Source organism: Bidens hawaiensis, unplaced genomic scaffold (genome assembly GCF_021521415.1).
Source record: "Bidens hawaiensis isolate Kalapana, Puna unplaced genomic scaffold, B.hawaiensis_p1.1 tig00008797_1, whole genome shotgun sequence".
NCBI lineage: Eukaryota > Viridiplantae > Streptophyta > Magnoliopsida > Asterales > Asteraceae > Bidens > Bidens hawaiensis.
Window position 1 is genome coordinate 966790 of NW_027491635.1, and position 9057 is coordinate 975846.

Below are 9057 nucleotides of genomic sequence, written 5' to 3' on the forward strand. Positions count from 1 at the left end.
CGGGTGGCATATGAGGGGGTCCTCTCTTACCCGCGGGTGATGCTTAAGGGTATTTGGGTATTTTTGGTACCATACCTCTATAGTAGACAACCTAATCGTGCATCTAACAATCTATAATGACTATCAAACGCAAGTGGAATAAAGATTAAAGAAATAAATTATATTCAACTATTCAACAATATCATCCAAAAAATACTTAAAAATTTTACCATAACATTAAATCAACCAAAGATCAATAACAGTTCATTAAACCATCAATCTAGCATAGTATTCAACCAAAACCTAGGTAGAAAGATATATAGTTACTCATATAAAAGTATGGAACAGAAATAAAATAAATATTATGGTTCATCGTAAAATAAAATAAAAATTGAGTAACTTACCAAATAGCTTGATTTATTCTTTTAAACCACAATTTGCTCCCCTTTGACAGCAACCTCTAAGACTTTAATATAGCCTCTAATAATTGTTAACTCATGTGTCTCCTTGCTCCAAAAATCAGCCTCTAAACTCAATCTCTCCCGGTCGACACACACAGTAATAGGTCAAACATCCTTCTTTTATTCCTCCAATCAAGGGTGGTCAATGATTCACATGGGCTGGAGATTCTACTGGTGGGCCCCTTCTATGTGTTAATAAAATTTGCAGCCTGTCATAATATTTCACCAACAAAAATTATTAGGTAACTTCATACAATGAATAAATTTAGGTTATGAGCAAAGACAAAATAAATTCATTTGAATTAATTAATAAATAATACTTATCGACACAAGTAAGATGTGATAAGTTTATTAGTTTGTAAGATCCAACTGGACCCACAAATGAAACAATTTTATATGGTTTATTGGAACCGAGCCACCCCAAGTTGACTTAAACCTTATATCTAGTTGATCAAAACATGTTATATCATTTATAAGAATAGCTAAAGACAATCAAGGATATTGTTTATCCACCTAAGCTTAAGCATCAAGGTCTACCTAGTAGCCAATAGATATGATTAACGTATGTATTAAGTAACTAACCAGTAAGTGATCCCCACTACATGACATACCCCTGTTATCAAGCAACACCCCAAATTCCATCTCCATAGGTGAATATGCATGAATTCATCTGTAGGGCTTACATATGACGTGTCCCTTGTGGTCTGTTTCTTAATGTTAATAAGAAGCGAGCAAGAGGACCCCATAGGACTAAGAGCGTGGATGATCAGGTCAGTAGTGTATTTGTACTTTGAAGTACGAGATGATCAAGTTTAATAACTTATGTTTGGCAGAAAAATTGCGGGTTTTCTCTTTGAGCTCTTTTAATATTTATAAATCCACTTAAGAGATATGAATACCCAGATGATATACCGCATAAAGACCGATGGTCTCCGAACCCCGAGGCATCCTATCAATAGAGGATTTAAGGTTATAAATTCATACGCCTATGAAGTGTTAACCACTTAAACTAGAAGTATGAAATTTATGTTTATATCACATCCCATTATATGTGTAAATTTAAAGAAAAAACTCTCTTTCTTTTAAAATTTCTTATAAATGTTCAAGAGTGTTGTCAAGATTTATTGGCAATAACATCATCTCCTATTTAATATAGAAAACAATTACCAGGGACATTTCAAAAATTTTGTAAATATTTTTGGTATTTTTTTTTAAAAACTTTTTTTTTTTTAAAATTGAATTTTAACATAAAAGAAAACGTTAGCTCCCATTGCCACACTTTAAATCTACATTGTCCCCAATGTAGGAATAGAAAAAGTCAGAAAAAAAAGTAAAATAAAAATTAAAAGCAAATAAAACAATAAAGTGGAACAGACTCCCCTGGTAATAAGACAGTTAGTTATCTTCACAAGTCACATTCCTAGGCGATCGTATAACGTTTCATTCGTGGCCGTAGCTTTCGAGTGTCCTCTACAATATGAAAGACTAAGAAAAATCCTCGTTCGAATGGAGATTGAGTACGAACGACAAAATCCAATCCTGCAAAATAAAACTCCAAACAACCCAAAGCAAACATCAAACAGACTCCAAGGACTAAACAAACTCAAAGAAAAATAAAATAAAAAAGAATAAAAAAAGAAAATAATGCAACTAAGTTTTATACAAACTCTACAACTCGGGCGAAGTCCCGAGTGTGCTCTCCTCCTCTACTTTTCAGGCGGATCAAGGTAGTTTGCCTCCTTTTCGTGATCCCCAACTGGACCTTCAACATAATGCTTCAGTCTATGCTCATTCACTTTCCAAGAATGTCCATCGTCAGCCTCTATCTCAACCGCTCCATAAGGAAATGCCTCATTCACAACGAACGGACCAGCCCATCGGGATTTTAATTTATCTGGAAACATCATAAACCGGGAATTGTACATAAGCACCTTATCCGCACACTTAAACTCTTTGGACCTCTTAAGATGTTTATCATGACGTTCCTTCGTTCTCTCCTTATACTCCCAACTTCTTTCATATGCCTCGTTCCGTAGCTCCTCAACGTCATGAATTTGAAGAAAACAACTCTTTCCCGCCGCAGATAAATCAAGATTTACTTCTCTTAAAGCCCAATATGCACGATGTTCTAACTCAATAGGAAGATGGCACGCCTTTCCATAAACTAGCCGAAATGGAGTGGTCCCGATAGGAGTATTGAATGATGTACGAAAGGCCTAGAGTGCATCATCTAACTTTTCGGCCCAGTCCGAGTGACTGTTTCCTACTGTTTTCTCTAAGATCCTCTTAATTTCACGATTGGTATTTTCCACTTGACCGCTAGTCTGAGCATGGTATGCCGTAGAAAGTATGAGAGTGACCCCATAACGTTTCAGAACCTTGTCCATCTGAGCATTACAAAAGTAGATACCTCGATCACTGATAAGGGATTCAGGAGTACCGAATCAAGCAAAGAGATTTTGAAGAAATCCCACTATAACTTGCGCGTCATTTCTAGGTACAGTCAAAGCCTCCACCCATTTGGACACGTAATTGATAGCAATGAGGGTGTATCTTTTCCCTCTAGACATAGGGAACGGACCCATAAAATCACTGCCCCCATATATCGAAGATCTCAACCACCTAGATGGGGTTTTAGGGCATCTCAATTCGAGATGAGATGTTACCAGCTCTCAGACAAGAGTCACACGAACGAACGAACTAACGCGCATCACGAAAAAGAGTCGGACAATAGAATCCCACATCAAACACGCGTTTGGTGGTATAAGTCGCATCAAAGTGGCCACTAGTGAGGCCCTCATGACAATGTTGAAGAATACTACAATCTTTATCACCAAAAACAAATCGCCGAATCACCTGATCCGCGCCAATACGGAATAAGTAAGGATCCTCCCAAATGTATAACTTGATATCTGCAAAGAACTTGTTTTTTGCTGATATGTCAGTCCGGGCACTAACTCACCAGAGGATAGATAATTAGCAAGATCAGGAAACCATGGAAACCCCTCTGCACTCGCCTTTAAATACAATAAATTTTCAACCAGGAAATCATCACCAATCCCTTGTTCTCGGGTCTTGCCCATGTCGGAATTTTCTAGCTGTGAAAAGTGATCGGCAGTGACATTTTCAGCCCCTCTTTTATCTTTAATTTCTATATCGAACTTTTGAAGCAAAAAAGGATCCAACGAAAAAGTCGGGGCTTCCCATATTTCTTAGCGAATAGGTACCAAAGAGCCGCATGATTAGAAAAAACGATAGTCTTAGAAAGCATGAGATAGGAATGGAATTTATCGCACGCGAATACAACCGCAAGAAGTTCCTTCTCAGTCGAGGTGTAATTCTCTTGAGCATCATTACCGGTACTTCTAGCATAATAGATGGACGAAAATGTTTCTCTCGGCGCTGCCCTAACACGGATCCAATAGCAAAATCGCTCGCATTACACATGATCTCAAACAGAAGAGTCCAATCATGAGCAACAAGAATAGGAGCACTCACTAACATCTCCTTTATCAACTCAAAGGCCCTCAAAAATTCCTTACTAAAATCGAAAGGCCTATTTTTCTCTAGAAGTTGGGTAATCGAATGGGAGATTTTCGAGAAATCATTAATGAATCGGCAGTAGAATCCCGCATGACCTAAGAAACTATGAATAGACTTCACGAAAGTGGGCAGTGGAAGTTTCGAAATGGTGTCTACCTTAGCTCTATCGACCTCAATCCTCGCACTAGACACATATGACAATCATACTGCTCTTTCTAAACAATCATTCTATTGAAAACTAGAGCATAACAAATGGGATGAGTCAATCATAATGTCTCTTATGATAATGATAATCAAGAACTTATTTAAATAAAATCTATCACTAGAGTTAATCTAGATTTAGTTTTTCCTAAGACTAATCAAAATAACTCCTAAGATGCATGCATTCCTTCTAAATTCTAACTATAAGTTTAAATAGTATCTCTGAATGCATCATAATGTACAATACCATAAAACATAAAATTAAGGGCTTACACATGGAAATAATTACACTTTTCCAGTGCATTACATACTAAATTTTGACTAGAATAATTTGATGCCTCAAGAATTAACTATAACACTCATAAATACCAAAGGAAAATGAGCGTGTTGATCAGCAGCATATGTACAAGAAAAGAAATGTCTGACACTGGAAATAAGATGTTATTCAACTCACTATCACTAAAACCTAAAAGAGAAAAATTCTAAGGTTCGTAGAAAATATACAAGTATTACTTCCATCTTTAAGTTCTCTAAAGAGAAGTCTCATTGCAAAAATATGTCGTTAGATTAGGCATAAGCAAGAAGACTATCCATAATTTAAAAAGAACAGTTGGCTAAAATTGATAGTTGTATATTAATGAGATTTAAGTCTGCTAATCTTAATCTTCCCATTAACACATGATTGGTTGACTCTAGTTCTATATGTTTACCCGAAATCAACAACTAATTAACATGAGTGTTAGTGACAAATTTAAATGTTATGGGTATTAGAACCATGATAAACTGTCTTCTAATTACGCTTTATGATACCTTAAATATTTTGGAGATTAATCATAAATTAGTATCAATATTTAAGTTGCATTGTGACAGTTATGAGGTTTGCATAGCCAAAATAAATTCGCTCTTACCCTAAACTTTCATATTATTTGTTATCAATATTTGGATTGAAACATTATAAAATAGAACTAGATGATACTATATACTCTCATAACTTTTTTTATCATGCAAATAAAAATTTAACAAAAGACAAATGAGACATATAAAATTCATCCATTAAAACCAAATTTCATGAGAAATCATGACATGGTTGATGAGGGTGATTTGTCATATAATCTCATTCTTAGTGATTTTAAATCATGTGTCAGATGCCCTGAACATTACTTGGTTAAGAAATAAGTACGGATCATTCGGAAGTTATATTTCACTTACATTCGTGGAACTCATAATTCATTTATCATTTATATACTATCTACTTGTATCTAATCTATCTTCTATGGTTCATGGTCTTAAAGAGATCGATTCATATATAATTTATTACGATTTCATCTTAATATGTCCCTAAGTTTATTATGACATATGGACACTAATGAAATCAAATCAAGTCTAACATATATATGACATATTCCCACATCACGTACATCATTTAAACTTCTCTTGTATTTTTCCTAGAGATATTAAAATTTAGTGGGAGCCTTAAGTGTCACAATCATAACTTACAAGATTTGCAAGAGATGGGGGAGTGAAAACTTGATATTATTTTAATTACACCTCATGTATAAGACACTGCTCCATCACAACACTATTTTATCAAAACTTATCTCTTTAGAATTTACTACTACTCTTACATAAGTTTCATTGTTTCTTAAATGTGGGCATACTCCGATGTCTTACTTAAATCATCCTCACAAAAGAAACTACAATGGCTTACGTCATTAACTGGTTTCTCTATTAGAATCTATTGGTATTTAAATATTGACCCTAAGCATGTAAATTTCCAAAAGGCTTCTAAGGTCAATGGAGCAGTAAAAGTCCTTATATTGACTTGTTAGAAGTACAAGAGGAGGGGGAAGAGAGTCATTAAATTTTACTCCGAATTTAACTCCGATTACAACTCTTGTACACCATACTGCACCAACTCTTACACACTTAGAATCCAGAGAATGATAGCAACCTAACTAAGAGCTAATCCACAAAACCGAGACTTTTAAAATTACCCAATAATCAACTCAGGAGGCCATCTAGGCCCTTAAACCTACTGACATTGATGATTATGTAACCTCTTTAACTAAAGTAGATATGGATGTTGGAAAGTTAAATGATACTACCCTTTATAATTAAACCATTAGTATCAATCATAATTGACTTCATAAGTCAGCGTAACATTTTGAGATTTGGTTGAATCACCTAAGAGTGTTCATAACAAAACAAAATCCCAACAGGAAACGTTAAGATAGCAAGAAGCATGATAAATTGTTAAAGGTTATATTCAATGAGAAACACATTATCAAAGAATCTTCTTACCTGTATTACAAAAGATCTATTTATTTATGGATCATTATGGTTCTAGTAGCTTATAATAGTTAAGAGCTACATTAGATGAACATTAAAACAACTTTGCTTAACAACCGGCTTACATATTTATATGTTCATAAAACATCCTAAAAGTTATAAACTGAAGGTCAAAAAACATTTAGTCTATAAGTTAATAAAAATCATATATTGATTAATGCAAATATCAAAATGTGATAAAATCTTTATACAATTATTTCATCAAAAACCAAGTGGATTAATGTACCCACCTTAAGATGATTGGGAGCTACTAAAAACAAACTTGTCCTTATATAGATGACATTCTTCTCACATGTATATGTTACATAAGTCCAAGCATTGTTCACACATACTTTGATATGATAGATCTCAGAGATATTCCTTACACATGTAACAAACAATATTGCTCTCTTTTAAAGGATAATAGGATCATTGAGATTATTTCATTATGCTTCATTAAGTAGAAACCTTATGCATGTTCAAGTCTATACTCATTCAGATATTACTCAAAATTGCAACACACTAGATATGTCTAGACTAAAGTGAAGCATCAAAAAGAGTATTAAAATAACTTTAAAAGAAACGAAAGACTATAATTTAAAAGATATAATTTAAAAAGAAGAACTGGGAATTTAAATTGGTTGATTACTCTAAACTTTGTTGTATTCAAAGATAACCTAATGTAATTTTTGGGATATATTCTTTTGTCAACAGATAAATCTATATCATGGAGGAGTCATATAAGCTGATAACAACAACCTAAGTCATGATGACGTATAACATGTTGATTAATCACAACACAATTGTAAATAAGTGTTGTTAAAAATTTATCAGTATACTCATAAGTATGTTAAATCCATATAAGTTATATATTGAAGGCTTATTGTGATAAAGTCAGCTACCATATTTTCTCAAACAGTAACATTTCGAGATGTGTTGCATTAAATTTCGATATGAAATTAATTATTCATTTATAAATCAATTGATCAAAATTAAGTTATATATTGAAGGCTTATTATGATAAGTCATCTACCATGTTTTCTCAAACAGTAACAATTCGAGAGGTGTTGCATTAAATTTCGATATGAAATTAACTATCCATTTATAAACGAATTAAGGAATCTCAACTTTCATATCGAATACCTTCATGATATGCTTAAGGATCCAATAACTTGGTTTGTTACCCATAAGTCTTATGAATGCGCTTAATAATTAATACGAGATTACTAATGACCATGTATAATTGCATATCGTACAATGAATGACTAATTATTAATCAAACATGTCGACTACATCATACTCTGTTGCGGTTACTACTCTCCCTACTGTAACAGGTACACATATAATTATAGGTTTATAATATTTATAATGTTTTCTATTTCTTACAGGAAGAACTAATCAACATTTTTTTATCTTTATAACCAGTAATGATGCATATGATAGAAAGGATTTCAAAAGCTGAAAACGTTGTATGTTTTACCCTTCATTTTTCTTCTTAGTATTCAAGTGTGTTATTTCAATTTTCATTTACGAAAAATGGTCATTTTATAAATGTTTTGATTTGTTTTGGCTCGGGTCAAAATGAGTCATTTTAAAAGGGTACCGGTTTAGTTCTAGTCAATATAAAAAGGTATCGATTTCGTTCAAGTTACAACGGTCTTTTTAAAATCGTATTGATTTGGTCCGGGTCACATAACGAGTCAATTTAGAAGATATTGATTTGGTTCGGGTTAAATTGGGTCATTCTCAAAACGTAAAGATTTAAATTTTGGTCAAAAAAATGTCATTTTAAAAAGGTTTGATTTGGTTATGTTCTTAAATACGCTTTGGATATGCTTCAGTTTATTAGGGTGCAAAACTTTTCACGTGATTTGTAAAAACAATTTTCGTAGTCACTATGTTTGTTAGTTTGGTGTATGAATGTTTATTACATCAACTGTGTTCCCAGTCCAAGAAGAAAAGTAGCCCGAATCATTCTATGATGCTTAATTTCTCATTTGCTTGCTTTCTAGACTAATGTTAATGAAGTTTGTTTGTATTCTGTTAATATGCTTTTTTAAAGTTTATGAAGTTTATATTTTAAAGTTTTAAACTTTCTTCGTAAACATTCTACTATGTAAAGTTATTTTTGTAAGTTTATTCATTTCAATACTTTGTTTGCATATGAATATGAATTACAATTAGAAATCATGTTGTGGTCTCAAAAAATATATTTAAAAATAACGTGTCGTTTGATATTATATACGTGTTTAATTGACGAATTTCTATATTTCCGCTCGTGTCGTGCATGGGTCAATAACATCGTGATAGCAATATAGCAAATATATAGTCAATAAATACACTACTTTATTAATAAATGATGATCCGAAAAAATATCGAAATTTTAAAACGGGTCGGACTTTCGCGTTTGAAAATCGACGAATGTCACATGATATTAAGCAATCGATTAGCCTGCTAGTAAATTGACTGTTTGCAACAAATTATAAGAGGCGTGAGAATTAGATACAAGTTTTATAAATACATAGACATTAATCAAAATCATGTA